We start from the raw sequence: 23976 nt of genomic DNA on the forward strand, positions 1-23976 counted from the left end.
AAAGGGAGTGCACAACTTTTTTTTTTTTTTTTTTTGCTCAAGGGCTCTACGGGGCTTTATGTTGCATGCTGAGGCTACACTTCAATTGGGAATAAATTTTTATTTGTATATGTGTTTTATGTAAGCATTATAGCAACTCATCCCTCCTAATGAAATGTACTTTTTTTTAAATGGTGGAAATTTTTGAAAATCTTTCTTTCAGTGTATGGAAATGAAGATTTAGTAATCTCCCCCAGATTCCTCAAAATGTTTGTTAGAATAATTTACAAAACGTAGTGATTAATTCAGAAGGGTGGTATGTGAAGAAATGCTAGCTGCAAAAGCAGTTTCTCAATAATTAGTATCATTTATAGAAAAAGGAGTTTCTGATGAGTAATTTTTACAGATGTGACATGCCAAAAATTAACAGTTGAGCCTTTGTGAGATCTACCTAGATTATAAAAGCCTTTAAATGTTATGAAAACCAAGAGAGGAACAATATCTACTATTTGGCTTTTGTTTCTGATAGCATCTCTGCCGTAATTTTGCATCTTCAAGCTATTATCTTGCCTAGATATTTTATCTAGATATGCTTTCCTTTGGCTCAGATTGCTTTGCTTAGTTTGCTTAGTTTGCTTTTTTAATTGTTCCTTTCATCTTTTCGTAGCTATCTGGCAAACCTGAATCAGAATCAAAGTGATGTGTCAGAATCAAACAGTGTAGAATGTTTTTGCACACATATTCAGATGCTTTCATGGGTAAGCAAGCTATCCTGTTTCCCTGAAAATAAGCCCTCCCCGGATAATAAGCCCAATTGGGCTTTTGAGCATGTGTATGAAAATAGGCCTCCCCCGAAAATAAGCCGTCCCCAAAAATATTGCAACACAGCAGTAGCCATGAGGTGACCACGCTCGCCGCCTCCTGTACCTCAAAACTTATAAGACCTCCCCGAAAATAAAGTCAAATGCTTAATTTGGGGGTCAAAAGAAAATAAGACCCTGTCTTATTTTGGGGGGAAACACGGTATTAGGTAAGGAAACCTAATAGTTGTAAGGATGTACTGTATACTTTTTAGCAGCACAACCTTTTTCTTAACATTGACGTCTTCCTATGATTTTCCAGAAAAGAGATGAAGAATTATTACTATCATTTTTTAAAATTCTGTAAGAAAGCATCAAAACATTTGTGAAAACTTAAACTTGTTGCATAAATATTTGTCTATCATGAAAGTTTTTGCAGCAGGAATGGCAAGGTGAGATGCTGTTGTTGAAAATTGGAAATTTATTAGACGTGTGTGTGTGTGTGCGCGCACACAGGATCTATGGTATTTTTGTCTGTGAAAGAGATGACTGTGAAAGATACATGTAGGCAGGGGGGGGGAATGAAGAAACTCTTTAGAAGCACCTCGTGTTCTGCACATAAATAGACCAGAGATAATATATGTAGGCCAAATAGAATGAATTCCATAAAGGTGGGGTGTCTTTTAGATTCTGGAGGAGATATAGGAGAGTTGTGTTTGATATCATACATTGATATGATCACATAAAATGGGAATGGGTCTGGTAGATTTTTCCCTATTAATAAACTATACTAAAAAGCATATGCTTTCATTAGCTGCAGCTCATTTCATTATAAAAGTATAGTTTTATAATTGGTCACTTAGTGATCTTTAAAATTGCAACAGACCCTGAAAATCGGACTTATGACCTGACTTAGAAGTTCTGCCCCACGTCCCTGCAGTCATGTGGCCACAATTTAGGCACTCGACTACTGGCCTGCATTTAAGGCTGGTTGATACATCCCACTTGTACTTGTGATATACAACTCCCCCCCCCAAACTGACATTTACTTCTGGTTTCCATGAAAACCACTACATAGCAAACAATAGATTCCCTTAATGACTACTTCAGAAAAGGTCATAAAATCAGTCCAGTCATGGGGTGATCCTCTTTACAACCATCACAATTTATGACTGAAATTGTGGACTCAGTTATGGTCATAACCTGAGGACTACCTGTATGCACAGAGTGTGAGAAACAGCCAGATTACAGCCCATGAGGAAGAGAGGAGACCAGACCAGAGGAACAGGAGACCTGGATGATCCATGACTCAAAGAGTATGAAGCAGCTAAAGGGACCCTGCACCAAATGGGGGAGAAAAGGATTGAAACCAGGACTTGAACTGAGTACCCTTGCAAGGCGAAACCCAGGTAGTTGGGTTACCCAGTTAATTTGGGTGAAGTGGAAATAATTTATCTTTGCTCTTTTGCAAAAGCACAAATAGGTAGCAAAGGAACACAATTAACTTTCCAAAAGTTGTAAATAAGTAATTGGAGGTGGTGGAATGAGGTGGGTAGTAGGTGAAAAAGGTTTGCTGACAAAGAACTATTAAGGTATTATCGAGGATGTCATTTTAGCATTTTGCATGTAAACTATGACCATATTACTGTAAGCAGCTGTATATAAGAATAAACAGAAGTGATATTGGTCTGCTGACTCTATATGTGTCTGCATTGTTCTCTGTCCTCGCTTTCCTCCAACAGCAGATGAATGGAATACAGTGTGAAAGGATTGTTGGGTTAGTATATGTAAAAATAGAGAATTATAGGTAGTGAAAATTATCTAAAGAAAATGATTTCTAAGTAAATAATAATTGTGCAGTTATGTAAAAAGTACTCCCTCATAAGTATCTGATGAAGCTATTGTGAGCAGTGTTGCTTAAGTAATAATGAGTTGGTTAGTATATTAGTCAGGATTTGGAATTCTTTGTACTTGGACAACAATATCGATCAGTTATTTTGCCTTATTTAAGTTTTGAATGTCATAAATGTTCTCTTAGAAATGCATAATTGGTCTTGAAGCTTCAGATTTTGTGTTGGGTTGCATGTTCAGTGAGAAAAACAAAAGACAATAACAAGATAGAGAAAGCATGCAGAGCATGGCTTCCGAAATTCTTCTTAGCCCTTAAAAAATGGAATTGCTCTACACATCATGACTGGGAATGATGAAGAATGGGGGCTTATAACGGAGAGCTCCCCAACTTATAACAAGCAGTCGCTTTATTATACAATGTCAAGATTGGCATGTGGCTGTGGTCACTTTGATCCATGCTTAATGGCATCCTTTTTTGACTTATGCATTCTGTCTAATTTTACTACCGCTGGTTGCATGCAGACCAGCTATGTTGATGGTTTAGGTAGGAGACTTATAAAATACAACTCCGCTAGATTTATGGAAAAAGAAATAATAGTAGTGTCAGCCTCTGCTTCGATGCTGCTTTTCGGCTCCCATTGAAAGGGAGAGAGGGGGCATGGTATTTGGGAGGGGAATCATTATGTGCTGGAGGGTTGTTATTAGAAGCTGTCCTGACCATCTCTCTGTGCATGTGGAAGAAGGGAGTTTCCCGCCAAGGCCAACTGTTCAGCATTCCAACCTGATGATGCTTTTTGAAGATATCTTCCACCTGACAGTTGGGTGAATTATTATTGGACTATGAAATGGGGTGCCAAGGGGAGGGGATTGAATTATACATGATATCCATTGCTTTCGCGCCAATTTACTCAGACTCAGTTTTGCTTTGCTACTCATCGTTTGTAATTAGTAAAAGTACACTTAATTCTAAGAATGGAGTTGAGTGGTTTCTTTCCTGATTATTAAATGAAGCAGCACCTGACATTAAGCTGAGTCTCACCTCGCACCCAACCCGGAGTGAACACCTTCCGAGGAGGGTACCCTCACAGGAAAAAAAAGATGTCTTTACACGACAGTGACCAGGAAGGAGAAATGGGAGCAACGGCGGCACCATCATTAACAGAAATGCTGGGCGATCTGAGACTGGAGGAACCTACTGTTTGACCCAGGTGGACTTGGGGAGTGGGACAGAAAGAGGAACCTGATGAACCACTAACTGAAGTCACAAGGAGGAGGCCCAGGAAACCAGCTCCTGACTGGCGTGGCTCTAAGGATGAAGACTACAAGATGTCCCAAGCAATGATACTCCTCGAAGAGGCATGGGGCGAACTACGGGCTCGAGAGAGAGAGAGTGCTGTGGAAAGGGGACCGGTGGAGGAACTAGAGAGAAGGTACCCGTTGCTTAGCTTAAGGGAGACTGGGGGGGGGGGGCGAAGGGGAATGTGCACAAGAAAACCCAGCACCGACCTCTCCCCCTGCAGCTAGAGACATTCCGAGAGCAAGGGGGGGGGGGCAGGCAATGCCGGATGGCTAAGGTCCCACCCTTAAGCGTAAAGTATGAGGGAGAACCCAGTGGTTTGGGGTTATTTATAATTCAGGTTTGGAATTATATGCAAATATATGGGCCTGATCTGGACTCTGATGAAGTTATAATAAGAATAGTGTTAATGGCCCTAGAGAAGAAAGCAGCTGACTGGATGGTCGGATTACATAATAGTGACTCCCCTCTCCTGAGGAATTTTGATGGCTTTATGGCAGCAATGAGGAGACGCTTTGACGATCCGAGCACCGGGCTAGACTAAAATTTACGACCCTCAGACAGGGGAAAAAGACTGTGCCTAAATATGTACAGGAATTCCAAGAATTATCAGCTTATATGAGGGGATGGTCTGAAGAAGCCTTGCTAGATCGGTTCGCAGATGGCTTGAACAAAGACGTTTACCAGTAGTGCGTAAACAGAAGAATTCCCCTCCGCTTAGAACCTTGGTACGAACATGCTGCAGATATTGAAGTTGATTTGGCTAGACTTCATTACAAGGAAAAGGGAGAAGCTGAGGATTCCCCTCCCCCCACTAAATCTCCCCTCCCAAAGGTGCAGAAAGGGGGAAGGGGAGGATTCCCAGGCAAGCCCAAGCCTTCCACCTGCTTCAGCTGTGAATTGCCGAGTCAAGATGACCCACACTGCTCCGCCCCCCCCCTGAGGGAGAAAAAACCCGAGAAGCCTCCCAGCAAGAAAAAAGAACCTGTTTTGAAGGGGGAGGAGATTTCTTGACACTTCGAGCCAGAGGAAGGGGGGGCGGAAGCCCCAGTTCATCTGATAACAGTGACTATGAGGAAACAGACTGCTGGGTAAGTTCCCACTCGGGGCCCATGCTTATCCCAGTTGAGCTTAGAATGCCCTCTTCTGACACAAAGGAGAAAATTCTGGCTCTTTTAGATTCTGGTTGCTCACATTGCATTATAAGCCCAGAGATAGTTGAGAAGATGGACTTGAAACTGAGAGCTTTGAAAATCCCAATTGCATTTTGCCAATTAGATGGCTCTATTGCGGGGGCGGTCCTGCTCATTTTTCTACTGAACCCATCGAGATGTGGCTGGGAACCCACCAAGAAATGATAACTCTTATTGTGGCCCCAGGGATGGACCGACCCCTTATTTTAGGACTCCCCTGGCTCCGTATATGGAACCCACGCATTTAATGGAGAGATGGGTGGTTGCAGATTCGGTCTGCCACACCCCCTGAGGGGAAAATGGAGACTCCGGAGTCTGATGACACTGTTCCAAAACTAGCAGCCAGAGGGCAGGAAAAAATTGAGGGGGAGGAAAGAATTCCGAAGGAATATTGGGACCTGAAAGATGTTTTCAGTGAAAAATCTTCTGATAGGTTGCCCCCTCATAGGGCTACGGATATCACCATTGATATTCTACCTGGGGTAAAGCTCCCAAAACCCCAAATATATTCAATCAATAGCAATAGCAGTTAGACTTATATACCGCTTCATAGGGCTTTCAGCCCTCTCTAAGCGGTTTACAGAGTCAGCATATTGCCCCCAACAACAATCCGGGTCCTCATTTTACCCACCTCGGAAGGATGGAAGGCTGAGTCAACCCTGAGCCGGTGAGATTTGAACAGCCGAACTGCAGAACTGCAGTCAGCTGAAGTAGCTTGCAGTGCTGCATTTAACCACTGCGCCACCTCGGCTCATCTCGGCTCACCCCTAGGAAGATGGACGAAATGAGGACTTTCATTGATAAAAACTTGGAAAGGGGCTTCATTGAACCAGCGAGGCCCAAAGTAGCTACCCCAGTGTTGTTCAGAGAAAAGAAAGATGGCTCCTTCAGATTATGTGTGAATTTCAAAAACCTGAACTGCATCTCTGCCCAAAAACTCTACCCTTTACCACTAATGAAGGACATGCTAGCCCAACTAGGGAAGGGGAGAATTTTCACTAAATTGGATCTATAGGAAGCATACTATCGGGTCAGAATTAAGGAGGGAGACGAATGGAAGACTGCTGTCAACTGCCTCCTTGGTTGTTTCCAGTTTCGAGTCATGCCATTTGGCCTCCAGGGGGCGCCAGCAGTCTTCATGCAACTAAGTAATGAAGTTTTGCATGACCATCTTTACAAAGGCGTGATGGTCTATTTAGACGATATCCTTATTTACACGGAAACACGTAAAGAACACGTAAAGCTTGTTCGCACTGTTCTGAAGAAGCTCCGTGCTGCAGAACTTTATGCCAAATTGTCCAAGTGCGAATTTCATCAGGAGAGGGTTGATTACCTGGGCTATCGGATCTCCCACAAGGGAATAGAAATGGACCCAGCAAAGGTTAAGGCTGTCACTGAATGGGAGGCCCCACACGTAAGCAATTACAGAGGTTTTGGGGGTTTGCTAACTTCTATCGTCAATTTATTCCCTCATTCGCTAAGATAGCTCTCCCTATCACTAACCTCCTTAAATCGAAGGGAGGAGCAAAGCCCAAACCTAGCAAACCGTTGAACTGGACTATGGAGTGTCAGGCTGCTTTCGAAAAGTTGAAACGCCTGTTTCCAGAGGAACCGGTCCTGAAACACCCAAACATGGATGCGCCTTTTGTGGTCCAGGCTGATGCCAGTGATGTGGCGGTGGGGGCAGTACTGCTTCAAGCAAATGCCCAAGGTAAATTACAGCCCTGTCCTTGCACCTCTCGCAAGCTGACCGACACTGAGAGACGCTGGGCTATTTGGGAAAGGGAGGCTTTTGCTGTTCGTTGGGCTTTGTCAACCTAGCACCACTTTCTAGAGGGCGCTAAACACCCTTTTGAGATGTGGACTGACCATAAGAACTTGGAGGCATTGAAAACCCCCAGGAAGCTGTCTCCCAAACAGATGCGCTGGGCTCAACATTTCAATAGGTTCAATTTTACTTTGAAACACATTCCGGGAGGGAAGAATTTTATGGCTGATGCTTTGTCCAGGCTTCCGCAGTACAACAGTTCAAAGCTCAGTGTGGTCCAGCCTGTCATTCCCACAAGAAGTCTGGCTGCTCCTGTTGTCACTAGAAGTCAGACAACTTCTAAGCTAGAGGTTACAAAAAACTTTATCTCTGAACTAAAGGGGGCCCTTAGAAAGGATGATTGGTTCCAGCAACACATGAATGTGTTCCACGCAGGAAGGTGGAACAGATTAAGTGGTTCCACCCCAGAGACCTGATGGACCCGTTGGGATTTCAGAAGGAGCTTGGGGAGATACCTGACTCTCTTGCCCACAATCCGGCAGAGTCCCTGGTCGCCGCTTGGAATACAGCGGCGACTGGGTCCCTGGATCGGATTGCGCCTTTGCGGCCTCTCCGCAGCAGTGGATCCAGGAGGGCTCCTTGGTTTACTGAGTAACTCCGGGAGATGAAGCGCCAAAAGAGATGCCTAGAGCGATGCTGGAGGGCTAGTAACTCCGAATCCGACTGAACACTGCTAAGAGCCTTTATTAGGACTTATCTAGTGGCGATACGGGTGGCAAAATGTGCACATTTTTCCGCTCTCATTGCGTCTGCAGAATCTCGCCCAGTCGCCCTGTTTAGGATAACCCGTTCCCTCCTGAATGGGGGGGAAACGGGGGATGCCTTGCAGGGTCGAGCTGAGGAGTTTGCTCAGTTTCTGTCGGACAAAATCGCTCAGACTTGGACAGACCTGGACTCCATTTGGACAGAACCAGCAGAGATGCCGAGGGAGGGTCTTGCTCAGACTTTCTGGAATGAGTTCCAGCTTGTCAACCCTGATGAAGTGGATAAGGCCATGGGAGCGATGAGTGCCTCCACCTGTTTACTGGATCCGTGCCCCTCCTGGCTGGTTTCGACCAGCAGGGAGGTAACACGAGGTTGGCTCCAGAGAATCACGAACGCCTCCTTGTTGGAGGGATCCTTTCCACAGCCTCTTAAGGTGGCGGTGGTGAGACCCCTCCTCAAGAAGCTTTCTCTGGACCCAGCTATTTTTAAAAACTATCGTCCAGTCTCCAGCCTCCCTTTCTTAGGGAAGGTTGTTGAGAAGGTGGTGGCCCTCCAACTCCAACGGACCTTGGATAAACCAGATTATCTAGACCCTTTTCAGTCTGGTTTCAGGCCTGGTTACTCCACCAAAACCGCTTTGGTCGCACTGACTGATGATCTCTGGCGGGCCAGGGACAGAGGGCATTCCTCTGTCCTTGTACTCCTTGACCTCTCAGCGGCCTTCGATACCATCGACAATGGTATCCTTCTGCAATGGCTGGAAGAGGTGGGAGTGGGAGGCACCGTTTTACGGTGGTTCTCCTCTTACCTTTCCGACAGGTCGCAGTCGGTGTTGGTCGGAGGATAGAGGTCGACTCCTAGGCCCCTCAATTATGGGGTGCCGGAGGGATCGGTCCTGTCCCCCCTCCTATTTAACATCTACATGAAGCCACTGGGCGAGATCATCCGCCGGCAGGGGATTAAATACCACCAGTATGCGGACGATACTCAGTTGTATCTGTCCGCCCCGTGGCAACTCAGTGAAGCGGTGGAAGTGATGTCCCAGTGCCTGAAAGCTGTTAGGGTCTGGGTGGGAGTGAACAAACTCGCACTCAATCCTGACAAGACCGAATGGCTGTGGATGTTTCCCCCTAAGGACAGTCCATCCAGTCCGTCCTTAACCCTGGGGGGAGAAAAATTGCCCCCCTCAGAGAGGGTTCGCAACTTGGGGGTCCTCCCGCAGCTGACTTTGGAACACCACCTGTAGGCTGTGACCAGGGGTGCCTCCGCCCAGGTTCGCCTGGTGGACCAGTTGCGGCCCTATTTGGACCGGGAGGCACTTCAGACAGTCACTCATGCCCTCATCATCTCAAGACTGGATTAGTGTAATGCGCTCTACTTGGAGCTGCCCCTGAAAAGTGTTCAGAAACTGCAATTAGTCCAGAATGCAGCCGCATGAGCGATACTGGGTGTGCCAAGGTACACCCATATCACACCTATCCACCGCGAGCTGCACTAGCTGCCCATTGGTCTCCGAGCACGATTCAAAATGCTGGTTATCACCTTTAAAGCCCTACATGGCCTAGGACCCGGATACCTGCGAGACCATCTTCTGCCACATACCTCCCTTAGACCAATAAGATCGCACAGGATGGACCTTCTCCGGGTGCCTTCAGCGGGACAATGTCGGCTGGCGACGCCTAGGAGTAGGGCCTTCTCTGTTGCCGCTCCGGCCCTATGGAATGAGCTGCCCCCAGAGATCCAGGCCCTGCCCACTCTCATGGCCTTTCGCAAAGCCATTAAAACCTGGCTTTTCTGGCAGGCCTGGGGCTGTTGACCCCTTGTTTGAGGTCCAGCCCCCTTTCGATTGGGTGTTTGTTGTGTTCCTTTTTTAACTTTGTTGTGTCCCATTGTTTTTAAAAATTCTTTTTAATTTTTTTCATTTCTGTAAGCCACCCAGAGTCCCTCGGGATTGGGCGGCATAGAAATTCAATAAATGAAATGAAATGAATGAATGAATGCACCATGAAAGATGGGTTGGCTTGGATTGGTGCAAAATTATACGTCCCTGCGTCCATTAGAACCGTCATCCTCCAATGGGCTCATGACTCTCGCATGGCTGGACACTTTGGATTCGTCAAAACCGTGCACCTCGTTAAGAGACAATTTTGGTGGCCTTCGTTGAAAAAAGGCATTGAGTTTTATGTGGCTAGTTGTCCCTTTTTTGAAGATGGGAATCACATCAGCTCTTTTCCAGTTCTCTGGCAGTTTCCCAATACTCCAGGATCTCTGAAAGATATAGTTCAGTGCTTCTGAGACCTCGTCTACCAGTTCCTTCAGAACCCTGGGGTGTAATCCATCCAGTCCTGGTGATTTGAACTCATCTAGGGTAGACAGTTGCTCACTTACCATTTTCTTCCCTATTTCAACTTGTGTTCCTAATCTGATTTTTGTGGTGCTGTTTTTGATAGATTGGACTGTTTTATCCCTTTGTGTAAAGACAGATGCTAAGAATGAGTTAAATAGTTCTGCTTTCTCCCTGTTGCTTGTCACCTTCTTGCCACTTTCTCCCAGCTTAGATAATGTGGTTCACCGACAAAAGGGCGAATGACAAAACTGCGCCCGACTAAACCGCGTCACTGACATCAACAACAGTGCGACAACAGCGCGGCAAAAGAAGCACGCTGTAAACCCTAAACCTAAACTTAACCCCTTACCCTAAACCTAACCCTAAACCTAACCCTAAACCTAACCCTTAACCTAATCCTAAACCTAACCCTAAACCTAACCCTTAACCTAACCCTAACCCATAACCTAACCCTAAAGCTAACCCTAAAGCTAACCCTTACCTTAAGTTAAATCGGCTTTCTTTCAACGTGCTATTTAAAGCGCCCTTCTTTCTCCGCGCTGGCTGTTGTCACCACGTTGATGGCGTCAGCGACGCGGTTTAGTCGGGCGCGGTTTTGTCGTTCGCCCTTTTGTCGGGTCACGAATAATGTAGTAGGGAAAACTATTGTTCCTGGACAAGAGGTAGTTTGGTTCAGATCTCCATTTAAACAGGCAAAGTTATAGAGAAGAATAACTGTCTTTTACTATAGCTCACAAGGTGACTGGGGTAAAAAGAAAATCCTATAAAATGGGACAAAGCATATTTATACCTTTGGAAGCAGGGGAGGGAGGTATACAAATTTAAACAAAATAATTTCTATGTTAAGCATTCATCTACAAATTTATTTGCATTCTATTTCTGTAACTTCCTCATGTTTGAAAGGTCATTACAAAAAAAATGCCTCAATATAATTGTGGAATACATTTCTCCCCCATCTTCCTGCCTATGTATGAAAATGCAATAACCGAAGACATGTGACCCTGATTGTTGACTACTTGTTTAATTTCTATCAGGAAGTAAAAAAATGATTGCATCAATCTTTTCTATGACAAATAGATCACCAAACTTCCTAGTTAATGAATAGAAAGAAGCTGTTTACATGGCAGAGAAGTTCCTTATTATTGGTAACAATTGTTTTGTTTCTTTATTAAAATTATTTTAATTTTAATATGCTATTCTAATAAATAAATCTCAGAGTACCAGTCAGTGCTAATAAAAGCAGTGATGTCAAATCTTTTCAAAGCTGATCTCAAATTCTAATGGTTTCCTAGAAACATCCATATAGCTTTCTTGGCAGTATTACAGGAATGGTTTGCCATTTTCATTTTCCAGCCTAGAGCACTAAAAATTTTTTAAAAAAGAACACTGCAGAAGACAAGCATAATGGCAAAAGCCAATGAATGGAATTTGGATTGGTGACAAAACTTGGATTGGATGGATAAAAGGGAATTGTGTGTGCAGAGATTATTACAAAATTAGTAATATCCATACGCATGAAATGTAATAAAATATATTTTAACTATTACATTAGATAGGAAAAGAGTCAGGGACATGAAGAGACATGCTCTACTTAAACATCCAAGTATAAAAGTCAATTTTATGTCAGCATCTGGATTGCATCTTGAATTTCCAGATTCCACCTTTTACAGAGGTAAAGTATGTATATCACCTCAACAGAAGACATTTGTAATTTGTGGCTCACTTGTTTTTCTGTCTTCATACCTATTGAAGCTGTGATAGCATGTACTTCAAATTCTAAACAGGTGTAGACCTTTACCAGGTTTGATTTACTGGATTTTTCAGAGTATAAGATGCACCTCCCCCCCCGGCAAGAGAGTAAAAATCTGGGTGCATCTTATACACTAAATACAGCATTTTTGACCTCCGGAAACCCCACCTCCTTCACAAAAATGGAGATGCAGAAGGTTTGGGAGGCCTGCAAAGTGCTCCTGGGGGCTGGGAAGGGCAAAAACGAGCGAAAAATGGGCCATTTTTTGCTCATTTTTGCCTCCCCCCCAGCCCCCTGGAGCACTTTGCAGGCCTCTCAAACTCTCTCCATGCCCTGTTTTTCCCCAAAAAATGAGGCATGCAGGGGGTTTGGGAGGTCTGCAGAGTGCAAAAACTTTTTAAAAAAAATTTACCTCTTCAAAATCTTGGTGCATCTTATACTCCGGTGCGTCTTATACTTCAAAAAATACAATAGTTTGTAAATCACTAAACCAGGGCACTGTAGATATAGCTAAAAGAAAAAGCTTATTTTTCTGCAATCTTCTTGACTCATGTCATCATCTTTATCCTTGTCTCCCTTCTATCTGAATTTTTATGATAGGCATCTTAGGACAGGAGCCAGTCTTTATGTTTACTAGGTGATAACCCAGGGTTGCCCAGATAGTCATTTATAGGGGGGAAATGTCTGGACCAAATGTAATTTCTAATGTTGGATTCTCCCCCTTACCAGAAGGAACCCCCTTGTGGAGTACTGTGAAGCCATTACCATGGCAGCTCCACTACGCTGTGCAGTAGAAGCCATTTTAAGGCACAACAGGCTGTATCATAACAGAACATCCCCCCCCCCGGGGGGAATGTCTTACCTCCACAGTATTTGTTTCCAGAGAGTAAGTCAGCTGTGTCCCAAGTTTGGTTCAAATTGCTCGAGGCGTTCCAGAGTTATGCTGGAACATACACATATACAAACAGCCATTTATATATATTTTACTGTGCTGTCTACAGTGAACACATGGTATAAAAATAATATTGTTCTGCAATGCAGACTTTGCTTGATAAAACTACCTGTTTTAGTTCCTATGTTGCTTTCTTTCAGCATATTTTGTTGCATCATCATGGTCAAGTTCCTTGGTGATGCTCTCAGTTGACTAGGATCAGCCTATGTTGAAGCTGTAAAATCATAAACCTGGAATCCAGCATGGCCCTCAGCCTAACAGTTAGAGTATATGGCAATAGCAATAGCACTTAGACTTATATACCACTTCACAGTGCTTTATAGCCCTCTCTATGTAGTTTACAGAGTCAGCATATTGCCCCCAACCATCTGGTTCCTCATTTTATGGACTTCAGAAGGATCAGTGATTTTGGAACTTGGCAACTAAAAGATATGCGGACTTCAACTCCAGGAATTCTGGAAGTTGAAATCCATACCTCTTAAAGTTGCAGGGTTTGAAAAACAAACTGCTATGGATTTCTATGGAAAGTGAATTTTTCTTCCCTTGGAATTTCCTTGCCCTACTGTATGACACATAGGAGTAGTGGAGGAAAGTTGAGGAAACGACAAAAAGGGTACATCAAGATTGAAGATTGAAAACAAGTGGCTGGCCTCATCCAGGAGTGTGTGATTATGATCCTTGCTTCCTTTGGCTTCAATCTCATTCATTTTTGACATGCAGCAAGGTTGCCAACAAAGTACTCTTTCAAGAATGTGGTCCTTGCCAAAAGATTATCCACATGTTATACCCAGGGCGTTTTCAGTGATTTGTCAAAACTACTCAACAGGCCCCATGGAATGTTGTTGGAAATCACTGTGTAAACCAGAAATAAGCAGACTTGTATCTTTCATGTATTCTATATGAATTTCCCCAAATCAGAATACAGATAGCCCTTATTTAACTACCATAATTGGGATCAGCAACTTGGTCATTAAGCAAAGCAGTCACTGAGCGAAATCATGATTATGCATATGCTCTTACTTCAGTTTATCTTTGTTTTACAGACTTGCAGAAGTCCCAAATGTGAGGACTGGTCGCAAAGTTACTTTTTATCATTGTTTTAATTGAATCGCTGCTAAAGAAGGCAATTAAATGAGGACTATCTGTATTTTGTGGCTCCAGCAGTGTGGGTGGTAATCTTCCTCACATTGATGATGATGATTGCATTACTAGCCTAGTAATAAAATTACCGCAAGAAGAACAAAGTTCAAAAAACAAGAACCTAACAGAATAGGCCATGCAATTGTTCTTCTGCAGTGGCAATATGCTATTTGTAACCCAAGTTATTGGAGCCTGGAAAGACATTTTCAAAAAGCTTTTTAGTCTCTGGCAATTTCCATGAACCGTCAAAAGTACATCAAATTTTGCCCCCCCCCCAAAAAAAAACCTCGGGGTTCTCTTGGCATCAGCACATGGCTTCCATCATTTATAACCAATAATAAATTATTCATTTGATGAGTAATAAATTATTCATTAGGACTACTGATAGGAAAAGTCTAGAGAAAATCAGATCATCATTAAGAGCAATGGGGAAAACCTTGCCTGCTAATTGCTCCCTATTTCTGCTTGCAATTTGCATTTGAAAAGCTACATCTTAGATGCAAATGTCCCTTTCATCTCTAAACCATCCTAGCTTGTTCTATTGCTTGGATGGAGGACTGCCTTGAAGCCATACCTGAAATACAGAGATGGGGAATTTCAAGCCATGTCCCGGCTTCCTCCCTCGCAGTGCAAGCCCTAAGGATGCTCTTAGCTGCATAGTTTTTTGTATAGTGGTCGCTAGAAAACATTATCTCCCATCTGCTGCTGCTACTGCCGCCAGTGTTGATAGAAGAGGAGAAATCACACCTGCAATTTTTCACTTTGGGATGCCTTAGGGCTCAACATTCTCACTGCTCCTGTTTAACTTCTACATAAAACTTATAGATGGAGTCCTCTGTCAGTTAAAGCCTGGTATTATCAATGTGCAGATGATACACCTCAATCCTAGCCTATGAAAATGAAGCTACCAACTTAGGGTAGCTAGCAGAGGTTGGGTGGGGAGGAAGAGACTTTGGTCCAATCCTAACAAGACTGAATGGCTGTAGCTATTTGGGCCTCTGGGTCTGGGTCACTTTTGGTCTTGGATGGGATTTTACTTTTCCAACTTTGAGAGCCCAGTCCTCCACTCCCCCAGCTACTGCTCAGAGAGCCCGTAGCAGCAGTGGCTGGGGGAACTTCTACACACGTTCACCTTGTGTGCCAATTCTATCCTTTCCTCACTTTGGAGGTTGTTTTGATGGTCATTCATGCCCCAGTACTGCATAATTAGACAATTGCAATGCACCCTGCATGGGGTGGGTACCCTTGAAAACTACTGTATTTTTGGAGTATAAGATGCACCTTAATTTGTGGGGGGAATCATGAAAAAAAAATTCTGCCTCTTTCCCAGCAGCATCCATCAGTATTCATCTGGCTAACATCTTTGCTGCCTCAGTTGGAGCATGATTCCCAAAGCTGCCTGGGGAACTGCGATGAAAGCCTTTTCAATGAAAGCATTTTTGGGCTGTAGGGTCCCCTCCCCTTCCAAAAATGGTGTGTGCAGACGCCAAACAAGTGCATCGTGTTTCAGGTGGCAGGCAGTTCCAGCATGTGCTGCCACCTGAAAATGCTTTCCTTCCCAGTTCCCCAGTGCACATCATAGACCCATTTGCCCTCCTCCTATACAGACTCGCCGCCTGTTTTATCCTGGCCAGCACCATTGGCTGGGGGAGGCAGGGAGAAAAGCAAGAGGGCAGCGCAGTCAGGCAAAGGTGCAGGAGCTGGGCGCGGACACAGGGCAGGCAGATTAGAGGCAGCCGGCCGATTACCGGCTTGGCTGCTGGCCACCCAGATGGTGCAGGCAGCAAAGGAAACCTGTGTCGTGGCTCTATTAAGATGCACATTTCACGATGGGGCACAATTTGGGGGTGGCAGGTGGGGCAGGGAATGGGGTGCCCTGGCAGCCGCTTCTTGGAGCCCACTGCCCATGCCCATGCCCTTAAGTGTCGCTGCCAGCAACCACGGTTTCACGCCCCCTCTTCTGGATAACAGCCCACAGGAGAGGAGCAGTTCACCGTGTGAAGTTTCACCAACCCTGCCCCAACGAGTGAGGGGATGGGAGAGTCCAGCAGCTCCCGGGCACTTCCTCGCCACTGGCAGGGATGCCGGGCACCCCATCCCCTGCCCCACCTGCCAACCCCAAATTGTGCTCCACCACGAAATGTGCATCTTAATACAGTTTGGCAGCTCCATTGCATCTCTCGGCTGGTCTTTGCAGGGAAAACCTTGCACAGTAAATAAAAACTTCATGAGAAGTTTTTCTTTACTGTGCAAGATGTTTCCCTGCACAGAGCAGCCGAGAGAGAGAAGTAGTGGAGCTGCCAGACTTGAGCGTGCCCCATCCCCTGCCCCACCTGCCACCCCCAAATTGTGCCTGAACATCTTTCTTGAGTCTGGCAGCTTCACCATTTCTCTCTCTTGGCTATTCTGTGCAGGGAAACAACTCACTGTTGCTGCTCAGCCTCCTTGAGGCATGTAGGCAGGAGGCAGCGGCGGCCACGATGTGGGTTTCCCTTGCTGCCTGCGCCCTCTGGGTGGCCAGCAGCCAAGCCAGCAATTGGTTGGCTGCCTCTAATCGTCCTGCCCTGTGACCATGCACGGCTCCTGCGTCCTCGCCCGACTGCACTGCCCTCTCGCTTTTCTCTCTGCCTCCTCCAGCTGACGGTGCTGGCCAGGAGAAAACAGGCAGTGAGTCTGTAGAGGAGTAGGAGGAGGCGTGGCTCTGCGATGTGCGCCAGGGAACTGGGAAGGAAAGCATTTGCAGGTGACAGCGCGTGCTGGAACTGCTTGCCACCTGAAACACGATGCACTTGTTTGGCCTCTGCATGCTCCTTTTTTGGAATCGGGGAGGGGACAGCCCAAAAAAGCTTTCATTGAAAAGACTTTCATCGCAGTTCCCCAGGCAGCTTCGGAAATCAGGCGCCATGTGAAAGTGAGGATCCCTGCCGCATGGAATCCCCCCAAAATGCGACGTGCGGAGCGGGTGGGTGGAGCTACATTTGGAGTATAAGATGCACCCAGATTTTCACCCTCTTTTGAGGGGTAAAAAGGTGCGTCTTATACTCCAAAAAATATGGTATGTGGAAGCTGCAGCTGATCCAAAACACAGTGGCAGGGACCGCAATAGGTATTCCTTGCTCGGTCCATGTTTTAATCTTACCGGTAACTATAATTTTCCAGGTGCAATTGAAAGTTCTGGTTGTCACCTATAAAACCCTTCCCAATATATAGAGCCCTGATTATTTTAAAAACTTGCCTGTCTCCAACTGTTTCTGCGTATCTGGTCTGCTCAGGCACAGAAAGGTGTGCTTTAAGTCCCCTCACTTAATTGTTGCCATCTAGCAACTGGGCAAAGAAACTTGCCTTTTCTATTGCAATTCCTGTCCTCTGGATGTTTTCCACACTTGTAAGCATTCTACAAGTATATTAAAATCTGGAATTGTTCCCAGACCTAGAGGTTAAGATTTTTATGGAGACCCTCTTTTTTTTTTACTGTGTGTGTGTGCACACATGTGTAAGAGAGGGAGGGAGGGAATGGTCATATTTCTTTAAATGGTGTGTTCCTAATTAGCGTAAACCTCAGCCTTTTTGATATTAAACAGGCTCAAAATCTGAATAACTAAATAAATACATGCATACAGAAAAAGGCATTCTGAGAAATTAGGAATACATGGCACCAAAGGACTCATTCTGGTCTAACTGCCATTAGAAAAATTTGTGGAGAGAGAGCTTCAGGGGAAGAAATTCCTGTGTGAGTCCACTGGACACAATCCCTTTACTGGAGTCTGCGGTAAGTGGTAAAATAGTGATAAATAGTATTGTTTCAATTTGGGCAACTTTCATAGCCTTTTATTTTACTTTATAATTTGTTTCTATTAGGTATATTGGGGCGGGGGGGGGGGTTTGTTGGAAATTTGGGAGAGAAAGGAATAAAGATTCCCTTGCTCTTTCCTGTACCTTTACTTTCCAAGTTGAAAAGAACATTCCCAGCCCCTCCAAAAATGTCCTACCTCCAAATAAGGCCAATTTGGGGAGGTTTAATTCTTCTGATTCTTTTTGCCTGTGTAAACTGGCACCGATAGCATTACTGCTTCCTAGAAACGTGTGCAAAGAAAATTTAAAAATGTTTCTTTTACTGCTTTAAAAAGAGGCTTGCCTTTAAGGCTTCTTGCCGATTCTACTATTTAGGGTTAGCTAGGCACATTAGCCAAACTCTATCCCCCCTTGTCAAATTCCTACTGTATAAACTATGAATGGGCATGTTAGAGGGCCAGCCAGTGAGAAGTAGTCCTAGGGCTTGCTAGTCTAGAAGGTAGAGAGTTGATGTAAAGAGGCTCAATTTAGGACTATGCCCACTCCTCTTGAAGGCAACAGTGGTGTCACCAATTAGTATCATGATGGGTTCAGACAAGAGTTTAATGCTGGAAGAGAAGCTTTCTTCCTCCTCCACTCCAATGCAAGTGGTAGTGGTGGTGGTGGTGGTGATGCATGCCCCTCCATTAGCATATCTCTGAATGACCATTTGATGGCAATGAAGAGCAGTGTTTGCTGAGTCCATGCCTGCTATCAAGTGGTTTGGATTTTAGTAGCCCACAAAGCTTGCTATAAATTGTAGTGTTCCTAGGACGAAACCAAATGAAAGACTCTTTCCTTTTTTTCCTGTTGAAGCAGAGCAGGCAAATTGTTTGGGATTTTGTCCCTGCCAGCCCATGATCAACTTAGAAGAGATTGGCAGAATTTCTGAAACACAGCTGTTTCAAAGCTAAACAACTTTCCTTTTCATGCACATCCCTACTATTTATATACACCGTACAGAGGATAAAAAGAGATGGAATTTTGTTTTAGGAATTGCTGGTACGAAAGCATCGTTAACTATAATCTGTGGCATGTATGCTTATTTTTAGCATAATGTAGACTGAATTTCTCAACTACCCACTAAATTAGTCATCATTATTTCTATTTATTGGGGGGATTAAAAAACAACATATACATCTTATTGTATGTATAGCAGTTTTGTATTTTGTGAGACACGGACTTCAAGATTCTGGGCAAAAAATAGTCACCTATAATGTTCATATGTATTTTAATAGTAAATCTGTCATTGGTGTAATATTTTCAGTAAAAATTGTCCCTATTTGTTTTAAAGCTTCAAGCAAGGAGTGAAATGTTTTTCTCACATATTCTCAGTTAATGTTGTCATAGTTTTTGTTTGGGGTAGCGAATAAAAAAGGAACTCACTGGGGAAAATCATTGGAAAATAAGAGACTGAGCAACAAAATCAGTTAACAGGATGAAGAATTCATAAGCTTTCGCATCCTAACTTTTAAAAATGAAATTATATTACTTTTTCATATATTTGACAGGATCAAAGCTCTTTAGGGATAAATGTAGAGAAAGTAGAAGAAAATAGAAACAGAAGTACTGTATTTTTCGCACTATAAGACGCACTGGACCATAAGAAGCACATTAGAGGAGGAAAGCAAAAAAAAAAAAAAAATGTGCCTCTGCCTCCCAGCATCTATCCGATATTCATCTGGCTAGTGTCCTTGCAGCAAACAGCCTGGTCAGCTTCAGCACATTACCGAAACCCCAGCATGTGACTCGTCAGGGCTCCGCTCGTTGTGCCCACCACTGGTCAACTGAGCTGAGCTGCTGTCTGGAACACTAGACCCTTCGCTGCCAAGCAGTTGATGGGTGGTTGGATCGGCCTCCTGGAATACTGCCGATCAGCTGTTCTAGGTGGCATGGATTGCTGCCGCCTACTACTGCTTGCTGCCGCCTATAGCTGCCACCGCACCTAGAAAAGCTGATCTGTGGTATTCCAACAGGCCCATCCAACCACCGATCAGCTCCTCGGCAGTGAAGGCTCCAGCTTTCCCTGTGGCGGCAAATGGTGGCAGTGGTGACAGGCAGTGGCAACGAACGCCACTGCATCAACCCCCTTCCCCCCCATCATAATATTCACTGTAGACACATAGACATATCCATCCACTTTTTTTGTGGGGGGATATATGTCTTATAGTGCAAAAAATATGGTACATCTTATATAATATTAAAAACATGAGAGCAATAGAAACTAGTAAAAAAATTTTGAAGCATTTTTATTTTAAATAGTTTTTATTACCCTATATATATAATAAGTACATTCAAAGAAAAAGATAAAAATGAACCCACCATTATAGAATATCTCTTTGCGTTGCCTACATTTCCAACATATATATTTTTAAATCTGTGTCATTAAGGTTACAATTTACACGATTTGGTGTCCCTGCTTTTCATTGACATGATTTCTAGGGCTATGTGTACATAAGTAAGCATCATAGTTGAATTAAGAAGGACGAGTGATAGATTCCTCTAAAAAAATTCCTTCATTTACTTCTAAAATTAATTTGATTTGTAAGTCACTTAATTGACTCTGGCAGCTCACAATAATTAAAGAGCAACAACCAAATAGAAAAACTTTACAAACAAATATACAAACATTAAAATATCAATAAAACCACATTTTTTAAAAAATTGACCTTAACCAGCAACTTTTGTAGAATCTCTCCACGGCTACTAGACCCCTACCCTAACCCCCCCCCCCACATACATACCAGCAAAGCCATGTCATCAAGGCCATCCTAAATCCAGGAGGTTTCGGACCAATCTAAGGTTCAGTGGAATCAGATATCAAACGGTGGGTATGATGCCATTAATGATCTTCTCCTGGGTCCTCCCAGATGACACTCTTTGTAGAGACAACCCATAACATGCCCCTCCTGCTGAATGGGACAGGTAGATGTCACGGGAGAGGCAATCCCTTAGGTGAAGTTTATCTTTTATTTGGATAAAGTCATTATGAATAAAAAATATTCTTACGCAAAGAGAAGGTCAGTGATACAACAAAAAATGCACAAATACTTATTGCAGAGATAATTGTTCTTAAAATACACTTTAAGATCTTTCATGCCATTTGGATTGGTTGATCGGTACTACATCATATAATTAAGGTCTTTATTTTACAAGCTGTGATCTGTTCCTCCATAGTGTTAGCCACATGAAATTATAGTCTGGCAGCTTGCAAAGTTAACTCTTTAATTAATTTAGTTCAGGTGATTGGAGTTTGCTTAAAATTCATTTTCTCATACTTATTTGATACCTTTTTGTATTTTTACATTATGAAGGGATGGATTCTACTAGAAATTCTCCTACACACCGCTTGGAGAGTCCAAGCAATGGGTTATTTCAGTCTGGTTGCCCTGGAACTGAGGAAAGACTTTTCCTTGGCCACGCCTCCAGGCGTGCCTAATCCCCAGAAATTTTCCGCAGTTTGGCTTGTTTGGAAGCTGTTTTTGGGAGCTCCAGCTGAAATAATTCTTTGCTTGGACTCTCTTCTATTCTTCCTGACTTTTCCTACTGAGAATTTTCCCCTTGGGCAATCCTTGCCTTCTCTTTCACCTATACTAACAGTTAAGGTTTCTACAAGCCTCCAGGAGGCAGGAGGTAAGCGTTTGGCTGGGGGAAGGGCCTCCCTCTTCGATCTCCTCAGGCCGATCTCGGAGGTTTGCCGTGCCTTTAAAACAGCGCGGCGGCAGAAGGCTCCAGGAGCCAGCGTATCCCTCGTGGTCCCTTTATTTGTGTTCTTGTGAGTTTTTTTTTATTTTTTGAAGCACCTCAAACGTCGGATCTGCCACGGAAGTGCGAGCGATCGCCCGACGGCTAGGGCGATCGCCGCATGGCTCGTTAGATTCCCTCACAGCACGGCGGCCATTTTAGGTGCGAATTCGCGCCATTTAGGCCTAGCTGCAGGCCGCGCAGCCACGCTAAAACAGGGACCGCTGGGAGGCAGTAGGCCCACTGGCCTCTGCCTCTCTCCTACTCTTTTTTACTGTTCCTTGCGAGCAGAGCTGGGGCCCTGGTCAAGGCAAAGGCCACTGCCCCGGCCTTGGGGAGGCCTCTCACAGTCCGGGCCTACCTTCAGGGCCCAGGCCTCCCCTCATCCCTGCATGGCCTGCCAGTCTCTGGCTACAGGCCCAGAAACCTCCAGTTAAGGCACTAACAGAATTCCTTCGTGACTTGTATCTGTGTTAAATGCTGTGTCCTGATTAATGACATTTTTCTCTTTTTGTCCTTTATTGCAGAGCAGCCTACAACTACTGTAGCTTTTCCTCCTTCGGCCTGCACTTGCTTGCCTGTGCAGTCTTGTCATGGAAAAATTGGGACCTCTGTCCAGTAGACCGGGACTCTCCCAGGGCCTGGATCAGGTTCCTTCCCCCTCCTTGGGCTGTGGGGCTAGTGGAGTCAGGGCCCCCATCCAGACCCCTCCTCTTAGGGTCCCCTCTGCTGCTGAGGCTAGGGATGCCGCAAGGTGCCAACGGGCGCTTGACAAGCAATTTGAGAAGGCCCGTCACCGGCGGCTAAGGAGGCTCCCTCTGGGGATTCCTTTGTCCTGCCACTCCCGAGAAGGGACTTGACAGCTCTCATGGCGGAAGAAGTTGACTCTCAAAACCTGTCCCCGGACCGGTCCTTTTCTGAGCCCCCTTCCCCAGTCAATTCTTGGTTCCCCGAGCAGGAACCGGCCCCGGAAGCTATTCCTGGGGGAGGGTCACGGGAGGATATCCCTTCCCAGGGGGAGGGACCTACAGATGCTGACCCTGACTCGGACCAAGATTCCGAGCTCTCTCCTAGAATGCAAGTGATAGTGGAGCATGCCATAGCAAAGGGCATAGCTGACGCCATGCGGGCGCATGATAAGCAGGTGGTTCCTTCTGTTCCCCCGGCTCAGGGTGGACCTCCTCCGGCCAAGTGGGTGCGTCATCCATCCTTGGAGTCCTCCATTGTTAGTGAGGCTTCGGCCTTGGAGGCAACGGATCCTAAAGAGCAGGGCCTGTCCAAGGATGAGGATCTCTCCCCGGATGCTCCTTCCTTTTCTGGCCTCTTCAAGCCCAGCTTGTTTAAGTCGGTCCTCCGCAAGGTGAAGGCCACCACCATGGTAGGCATTAAGCCCAAGCCCACTCAACCCCAGACTGATTCGGCCCCAGTCAACCCGAATGCAGTCATGTTTGACGCTCCAACTTCCCAACAAGAATTGCTTCTGGTTCCGGGCTTGTTCCTGGACCTCATCCAACGTCAGTGGGTCCAGCTGGCCACATTGTCCTCTCCTAGCAGAGTGGACAAGAAGCTGTATACCATGGAGCCTGTCCTGGAGGATCTCCTGGCCCTCCCAGTCGTAGATCCACCCATTACGGCCCTCACTTCTAATGCCTCCTTACCTGCGGACCTGTCTGAAGGTCTCAAGGCGGAGGACAGGAAGGCCGAAAAAGTCTGTCACAAGACTCACTTGGCGGTGGCCTGGGCCATTAGGACCCCATTAGGACATCCGCCTCCTTCTTTAGTAGGGCCGCTGTAATCTGGTCACATGACATCTTAAATAAGATTCCCGCAGGGGATGCCCGGCTCCATCAGGACGTGACCAAACTCATCGCAGCGTCGCAATACGCTGCTGATGCGGCCCTCAATGCCACCAAATTCGCCTCTAGGGCTCTAGCTGCGAATGTCACCTCCCACCGTCTGCTCTGGCTCCAACATTGGCAAGCGGACCAGAAGCACAAATGGAAATTGGCTTCTGCCCCTTTTAAGGGGTCTAAATTATTCAGTGAGGTTTTGGATCCCTTCCTTATCGAATCGAAGGACAAAAGGAAGGTCCTTCCCTGAACTTCTAAGAAACAGGACCGCAAGTCTACACCCTATGCGAGGCGGCAGTCCTTTCGTCCCTCAGAGCCATCCACGTCTACTTCCTTCTACCCCTCTAACAGATCAGCTGGGCAGCAGGGAGAGAGGGCTCAGGACAGGTCTTCCTTTCGTGATAGAGCGAGACAACAGTTTGGCTTCCGCAAGTTCAATCGCAGAGGCGCCTCCAACAGGCCCTTCCGGAAGTCCAAGTGACTCCCCGACTTCGTCACCCATTGGGGGCTGACTAGCTGTTCGCCTCCCATTGGGCCCAGACGATGCCTGGGTCCTGCAGGTAGTCCGGGAGGGTCTATCCCTAGAATTCCTGTCTCCCCCTCCCAGGAACTTTATCAGGTGCCCCACTCCCTCATGTCCCACCAAGAGGGAGCAGATGAACCAGGAAGTTCTCCACCTCCTGGAGATCAATGCCATCGAGCAGGTACC

General features: G+C 45.3%; 1 protein-coding gene and 1 pseudogene across 2 annotated transcripts in view; both read left to right on the forward strand.

Annotated features, from left to right (window-relative positions):
- The window catches only part of GRB2 (growth factor receptor bound protein 2), an 85951-nt gene that overhangs the window by 22769 nt on the left and 39206 nt on the right, over positions 1-23976 (forward strand). The gene's annotated exons all lie outside the window — the stretch shown is intronic.
- LOC148048162 (uncharacterized) lies at positions 5638-22039 on the forward strand (annotated as a pseudogene).

Source organism: Thamnophis sirtalis, unplaced genomic scaffold (genome assembly GCF_051295495.1).
Source record: "Thamnophis sirtalis isolate CommonGarterSnake01/CBP01778 unplaced genomic scaffold, rThaSir2_p1.2 scaffold_3, whole genome shotgun sequence".
Taxonomy (NCBI): Eukaryota; Metazoa; Chordata; class Lepidosauria; order Squamata; family Natricidae; genus Thamnophis; species Thamnophis sirtalis.